Source organism: Solanum pennellii, chromosome 1 (assembly GCF_001406875.1).
Source record: "Solanum pennellii chromosome 1, SPENNV200".
In the NCBI taxonomy this organism is placed as follows: Eukaryota; Viridiplantae; Streptophyta; class Magnoliopsida; order Solanales; family Solanaceae; genus Solanum; species Solanum pennellii.
In genome coordinates, this window is record NC_028637.1 from 59,212,936 (window position 1) to 59,221,747 (window position 8,812).

Consider the following 8,812-nt stretch of genomic DNA (forward strand, 5'->3'; position numbering starts at 1 on the left):
ACAATGGTGAACAAGCCTTCCCACATTGGGAAGGGGCACCTGTCATCTAAGTTCACTCGGTGCTAAGATAAGTTCCCTTTAATGAAAAGCCATTATTATCTTTACTTTATAAAATGTAGGCTTAGGAGAGTTAACTCCTCATATTCTTAGCTCATTGGTCACAGATTAGATTTCATCAACCTAAATCATGTGAGAAGTCTTTTCACATGAACATAACATATGTAAAGCACCATGTGGTTTAGGATACTCTTGACAACACCTTTCATGAGCCTATCCATTGACTAGATCATCATACATGAGTGTGTGTGCATACATATATGTTAGCAAACCTTTCATATAAACACCCTTAGGCCACACATCATACTTGTACTTCATTCATGCATAAGTGCTTTGGTGAGACTATATCATCAATCCTTTCATATAAACACATTTAGACACTATGCATATTCATACTAAAACATATAATACACTTTACATCATAGAATATAAGACATGTTCATAGCATATTCATGCATTCATATTCATGTATATAGATCACAAACCTAGGAACTATCCTATGAAGGCACGCATGTGTAATGCATGGACAAGGTCCCATACCCTTACCCATACTAGTACACCTATCGAGTCATCCTAGTTAAGGGATACATAACATACTTCATACACATAAGCTTTACATGCATAGTAGTAGACATAAGTGCATATGAAAATACCCTTTCATTAGACACCATGAACCTATACTACTTTGTAAGAATGTGTGAGCTGTAAGTGTGTGTACATTGGTATAAATGATCATACAATGTCTATCGACAACACGTTGAGGCAGCCACCCTCTTGAGACCACAATGCACATTCAAGTATAGACCATACAACAAAATCTAGCGTAGGAGACGAGCTAACTTCACATAACACTTTAGACTCCTAACATTCTCTAATAACACATTCACATAGGTGCACATAGGTAGGGGTTCGTTGATCATTAATACTTCATCAATGGAAGCACCTAAACATAACCCTAACATTGTCATTCACAAGCTTATACATTAACAACACAACCTAGATCACAACTGTAATAGAAGACTAGGCATGCTACACATTTTGTGAACATTACCATCACACCTTCATTATAAAATTGCCTTCAAGTCCATGATCACATCACATATATAATGAAAATAAAGTAAACACTACCAATCATCTGGCATTCTATAAGACAAGTAGAGGAAGTAAGCAATCTTACCGATTCACCAAGGCCTTGATCATCATTGATTAATACCCATATTTCATCAACAATACATATCAAGGGCATGTACACTAACATAAACTAAATCATGCATCAATCATAATAAGATCAAGATCATATTAAGTACTCTACATTGCCAATCAATAGAAGATAGAAGAACAAGGGTCAATGTCATTCAAATCTTCAAACCTTGATCCGTATTGGATAAAATATTCATAATTCATCATAAATTTACATCTTGGGCAGTACATAAATCAATTTATCATAATTGAATCTCATAACAATCATTCTAGCATCAAGATCATAATATGCAACCATATAGGTTAAATCGAGACTGGGAGGGAACATGGATGCAACATGAAATTGGATTCAATTCAACATCAAAAAACAGTAGCTAATCATAAACCTATCATAATTATGTTTTTTAAATCGTTTTTAGAAAGAATTCATGGCTAGATTGAGATAAGAATTTTGATCATAAATTCTATTTGAAAAGCTTTGAAGGAACTTCTTATATGGAAGGTTATCTAAATATGAAGGATCACCATACCTTTATTATATGAGGGAACAAGGAAAACATGGTGACGAAACCATCACAATCCCATCTACAAGCTGACCTTGAGCTTCATCTCTGATGGAGGTTTCTAGAGAGGTTTGGTTTGGAAGGGAAGTCTAATTTTGAAGGAATGAATTGAGTATTGGGATTTAATGTTATAAAGAAACATAATATACCCAAAAATACATGAATTAAATGCCTAGGATCAGCTTGCGATGTGGGGTAAATTTCTCAATCACCCCTTGCATAGCAGCGTGCATGCTGCAAATTACAGGCATCACCTACAGACGCCAGTTGACGGGGAGTCGATGGACTGAGGGCCCATCTTGGTGCTCCGTCGATGGCAATTGAGGTTGCTTCTTGGGGTCTCATTATCACACGGCTAAGTTTTGGGCCACACCGCCATCAACGAGGCGTCATCCCATGCACGAGGCGTTAATTGGCTCGTCGATTGACACTGTCAAGGCAGTGTCTTAACAACCTTTGTGTCCTCCTTGAGGGCCTCTTGCAGGGCCCTTGGGGAGTTGTAACCGGATGTTTCCCATGCAAATAATTCATTAACAAGTTAAGGACCTTCCATATCAATTTCAACCAAGACAACACATTGTCAAGACATACCAAGATACACATGCACATCTCAAGGGCTAACTTTCGAAAGTCTTGGATGTTTAACTTCAAAATGACTTAAAATCAATCATAAATGCTGTAAAACACTTATTTAACATATTTTACCCCTTTTATACAGATCTAAGTCTCTAGACACATTAACTCATTTTTTACGGTCATAGACGTAGTTATCGTTTATACAATAGATTTGTTAATCTTGATCATTAGTTTTCAAAATTGGTACTTTCTATTCATACACAAATTTTACTTTTTGTCTAAATTCAATACGAGATAGTAACAACAATCGGATAAGATCTAAAGTAAAATGTTATATGTAAAGAAATTCTATGAGGGAACGATCTCAACTCCATTTGAGTTCTGTAAATTGACAGCGACTATTTACACTTTTATTTGAAGTGTAAGTTTGGACGTATCAAATTTTTGCACCGCTACCGTGGAATTCCAATTCAGGAAATGTTTTACTAGGTTGTTTTCAACTTGTAGTTATAATTTCCTAATTTCACTTGTGTATTTGTTTTTGATCTATTAAAGATAAATTTGTTTGTGCATAAACACTACTAGAAGTAAGCGAGACACATTACTTCCTTACTATCCGAAACTCTATAAAAACTTATGCAAGATGGTTAATGCTCAAGAATTAGAGTCTTAGAGACAGAAATTCAGCCTAGACGTTGAACTGGATGCTGCACGACATGTGCAATAAAATGTGGGGATTTGTCAAGCTAGATCAGGTATTCCTCAGAGTGTTGGGCTGGTTCCACCTAGAGGAGTAGATGAAAACAAAGATGATATGATCCCTCCATATAGGCCACCTGTAGCCCAGGGGTGAAATTCACCATTACCAGTACAATGATACAATTGCTAAATCTCAAAGGAATATTTAGAATAGCATTTCGTGATGATGCGAACCAGCATCTGATGAATTTTGTGGGAATATGAAAATCCTAATTTACTCTTGGAGTTAGTGAAACTGCAGTGAGGATAAGGTTATTTCCCTTATCTCTTAATGGGAAAGAACTAATTGGTTGAATGAGATGCCAAATGATTCCACTCGAACATGGAGTGAATTAAAAGACTGCAAATGAATGATGAGATCAGTACACATAAGCAGTTACCAGAAGAAAATGCATGATACTTGGTGGAGGTTCAACCAAAGTTGAAAAAATGCCCCAACCATGATCTTACTGAGAGGCATCTTAAACAAGCTTTCTATATGTCTCGTAACTATGTGACTAAAACTATGGTTTATGTATTCCGTGGGGGTTCTTTTATGAGAAAACCATTTGCAGAGAGCATGCAGCTGTTAGATGGTACACCAGAGATGCAGAAGTAGGGGTACTAGGGTATGCATATGAGATGTCAGCTGAACAGAGAAAGAGGGAAGAAGAAAGGGACCAGGACATGGCACATTTGAGTACTCAAATTGATTTGTTGACAAAGCATATTGTGTCCAAGTCTAAAAAAGTCAATGTTGTGGGACAACAAAGAAGGTGTGAAGATCAAGACATTGAAATTGATGACGAATCTAACTACTTGGGAAATCAAGGAGGTTTTCGGAATTATAACTCTGTAGATCAGGGGTACAATTCTTTAAATGCAGGTAACAACTATACCAGAGATGGTCAGTATAATAGACCACCAAACAAAGAGCAAGAAAACTGGCAAAATAGAGATAGTTACAGAAATGATCGTAGTGGTCTATATGGCCCCCCAGGTAGCAGAGAAAGAACGAATGGTAATTCCAATTGATCTAAGCTGGATTACATGATGGCCAAGATGCTTCAAAAGATTGAATCAACAAATGCATGAATTAAGGAAATGAGGGGTGAGTTTTTGAGCATGAGCCAGCTGGTTGACTCTCACACCATATCTATCAAGCAAATAGAGGAACAATTAGGACAACTCTCAACATCTTTGAATTAGAGAAATAACGGTTGACTACCAAGTGATACCATTCAAAATTCCAAAAAAGGACGGACACTGCATGGACATCACAACCAGGAGTGTTAAAGTGTTATCTAACTAAAATTTTACAAATACCAAGGCTGAATAGGTTAAGGAGCAAGCTGGCACAAAGGAGGATGAAAGTACACCTGTAGATGACTTAGAGGAAATCCAACACACAGAAATTCCTGCAAGAGGAAAAGAGAAAGAGATCTAGGAAAAATTGCTTTTACAACAAATTCCTAGACCTCCTCATCCTTTTCCTCATAGACTCAAAAAGAAAGCTGAAGATGGAAATTTTACAAAGTTCATCACCAAGCTGAAGCAACTTTTAGAAAAATATTCCGCTGGTAGATAACAAATTCCAGGATATGCCAAGTTTATGAAAGACTTGGTTACCAATAAAAGAGATGTAAGTCTTGATAGCACTGCAATGATGTGCATCATTGCACTGTTATTGCAACCAGATCTCTGGTTCAAAAAAAAGAAGATCCTAGTGCTTTTACAATCCCATGCACCATTAGGTCAATCAAGTTTGCAAAAGTGTTGTGTGATCTAGGGGCTAGCATTAATTTGATGCCATTAGTCAATTAGAGAAGTTGGGTTTGAGAATGCCAAAACCTACAACAATGAGATTGATGATGGCTGACAGGTTAGTCAAGAGACTAGTAGGAATCTTGTGTGATGTTTGGTAAAGGTAGATACATTTATCTTCCAAGAAGATTATGTTATTTTTTATTGTGAAGTAGACTTTGAAGTTCTTATAATTCTGGGAAGACTGTTTTTGGCTATGGGAAGATCTTTGGTTGATGTTGAGAGAGGTGATTTGAAGTTTAGACTCAATTTAGAGGAAGTAAAGTTTAACATATGCATATCAATGAAACAACCACGAGATATTGAAGTGGTATCTGCAATTGAAGTTTTCACTGATTATGACTTAAGGGCACCCATAGAAGAGAGGATAGCGGTTGAAACATTAGTCGCGGTGTTGATGAACTTTGATGCGGATTTGCGGTCTAATTATGGAGAAACTATAAATGCTTTACATGGTATGGGAGCACATTCTTATGCTTCCAAGAAATCAGACATTGATTTGAAAAACAAACCAAATCGTACAGCTAAACCCTCCACTACACCATTTTAGGTCTACAACCACACTAATTCTGGACTACACTTGTAAAGTGTTGCCTAAAGTATTTTTGAGAACACTTTTAAAGTGTAGCAAAATTTTTAAATTTTAGCAACGATAATATTAACAACACTTGAAAAGTGTACTCTTTAATGATATAAGCTACACTTTGTAAATGTTGTTACAATATGATACAATTGGCAACAATTTTTTACATATATGACCACACTTTTAAAGTGTCCTATTTTTATCATTGTAAAAACAACACATTATAAGTGTGGCCTTAAAATTTTCACCAAAATTTTATATTCCCTCCAATAATTTTAACTCTCCCTCCCATTTTTATTGGCCAAAAAAATAAACATTAATAACAAATTATAAAAATATTAAGACAAAAAGATGCTTTCTCTTTTACTTCACTGAAGAACGCGTCGAGCTGAAGAACTCATCTTTCAATTATGGGCATTAGATTGTCAAGGAAGATGTTACATTTCTCGCTTCAGCAGTACAACAAAGTAACAATGTTACTAGCATCTGATTGGAGTCACTCTCAGGTAGGGTTTTTACATATTCACCACATATTTTAAGAAAACTCTAAATTTTTTCCAATTTTGAAATTGAACGCGCCTCAACAACTCAGTGAAGTTGGGTCGGACTCGAATATTGAAATGGTATTCGATTATGTGCAGAAATTTGATAAAACAATTGAGGAAGAAGTTGTTGATGTTGTTGGGTTTGAACCTAAATGACCTTAATTGGAGGATAAAGCTAATGGATTGGGTATTTTCCTTGTTTCACTCTTTCTTTTAGAGCTAACTCTTGTTACAATTCAAATAATTTTAGTGTCTTGCTCTGTGATTTTTTGTTTTTTTATATTTAGTGTTTAGTCTTAATTTTGGTATTCTTGTTAAGAGACAAAGATGATGATGATTTTGATTTTGTTATGTAGTTGCTTTATTTCGTGAATTTTGGTGTGCAATGTTTCAGGTTATTTTCATGAAGTTCTTGTGGTGAAAAAGACTTGAGCAAGGGAATTGGGTTTTTGTGTAGAACATGAAGTATAGAGTAAGTGGAGATGTGTGTAATGAATGTTTATATTGAGTTCAGATATTGTTGGACAGTACTTTCAAGGAATGGAATTGTTGTTAAATGTGAAAATTACAAATTTTATATGCATATGAAGTTCATTTAGAAAATCTTATTACATTTTTTTACGCGTTTTCAGCATCCCTAAATGGTTATTTGGGAAGAGTAAAAACTAGATGATAATGAGCGGTGAGATTATGGTTGTTTTTAGAAGTTACCATTATAGATTTAAAGTGGTTATTTGTTTCTTTAGAACTTACCAATGACCATGTTACTCATTAACATAAGTTGTTGCTTTAGAAATTAGAAGTGATGCTTCTTGCTGGATCATTTGTAAAGGGCTCAAGGTATTCCAATAAAAAAGTTGATAATGCCAAGTGTTGTTCCTTTAACGATTCTATGATATGACACAAAATTTGTGCTACTCATTGTTAAGTCTACAATGGTTATTGTTTTTCGTAATAGAGAATAAAAAGCCTTTGCAAAATTTTACTCTTTGTGTGCTATGATTCACTTGGATGATGGCACTTTGCAGTTTGTACCCTGAGTACAGATCAAGCTTGGCTATCAGTTATGTTTTTGAGTTTCTTTATCCCTTCACTGATGCTCATTCTGTTATTTCTGGTGGCTTACTCAATGTAATTCATGACATGTTGGCCGAGGAAGTTCTCAAAAGTAGTAAAGATAGATGCCTTCATGGAGCATTTATATACAATATGTAACCGTTAGCAGGTGTAAAAGAAATCCAGATCAAGTCTAATAAATTAAAAGATGGAGTCACTGTTGCTATTACTTCTAAGATATCCAATTTAAGGGAAAACGTAGGAGTTCTTATAATGTTTGATCCGGAGCCTTTATTTGCAGATGATCTCGTCCGATGCGTTGGTGAATGAATCGCAAGTATAGTGAGTACTCAAAGTTTTCTTCTCATTCTATTGTGTTCTATGAAATAGTAATTTGTCATGCACTTCAATATGGAGGAACTTTTGATCTATTTTGAATGAAACAGGTTGCTGACAGTCATAGGTCTATTGATGTGGCTGCAAGAACGGCCCTTGTTGTATATGACAATGAAAATATTGACTCACCTATTTTAACCGTTAAGGATGCTGTTGAAAAATCTAGCTTTTGGGTGTAAGTTACCTCCACAGTTCTCATTTATCAACAAAGTATTCAATGTGCTTCTTACCAAGTATGGGGTGAAACAGCATAAGGTAGCTACACCATATCACCCACAAACCAGCGGCCAAGTGGAAGTGTCTAATAAAGAAATCAAGACAATTGTCCAAATCAGTAAATGCTAATTGGACAGATCGAGCAAGAAATGTAGGTGATGTATTATGGGCAGATCGGACAACTTTTAAAACACCTATTGGTATGTGTTAATCTTGAGATTTTGAATATTGGCAAAATTGTATTGAACAGGTAACGCAACATGTTCCAGTGAAATAATGCAGTGGGTATGCAAGAGGCGGTGTATATGTTAGATCTGGAAACTTATATGTACGTTTTTGTTTATAGTAGTTTACTTGCTTAAGGAAAAATATTAAAAACAAATTTGAGTGCAATAAGGTTTTAAGAAAAAGAGTTAGTAGAAGTCAACAAGGATTTGTAGAAGACAAATACAAGTTGATTTGTACAAGGATTGGCTGAATTTCTGGTTTATAAATAGAGAGCTATTTTGATCAGAAAAACTTGCGCACTTACAAAGAGAGAACTTCAAAACACGATCAAGAGGGTTGAGAGAGTTTTGTTAAAATCTTTTGAGTGCTGCGAGTTGAGTCATAAAGTTGTAAAGATTGTATTCAAGAGTCTTGTTTACAATCTAGGTAGTAGATTTGCTTGACAAGTTATAGTACTTGAAAAGCATTGAGAAGATAGAAAACTAGGGAGTAGTTTTTTGTCTTTGAGTAGAAGGAATTAGAGTTTATAATTCCTTGAGAGCTTAAACGTTGTAATCTTTGTATTACTTGAAAGTTACAAATAATACAAAGTGCTGTTCAAATTAATTACTGTTAAAGTTTCTTCAAGTAGCCACAAACTAGTTGTTAGTACGTGTTCCTTTGAAGAATTCAGGAGGGTAGAATTCTAACAAGTGGTATCAGAGCGAGGTTATCTTTAGAGAGTCTAACAACTCAAGATAAGATCAACATGAGTTCTGCACCTCCACTCGGACACGGTAAGGGTCAACACATCAACAGACCTCCACTATTCAATAGACAATACTACTCAT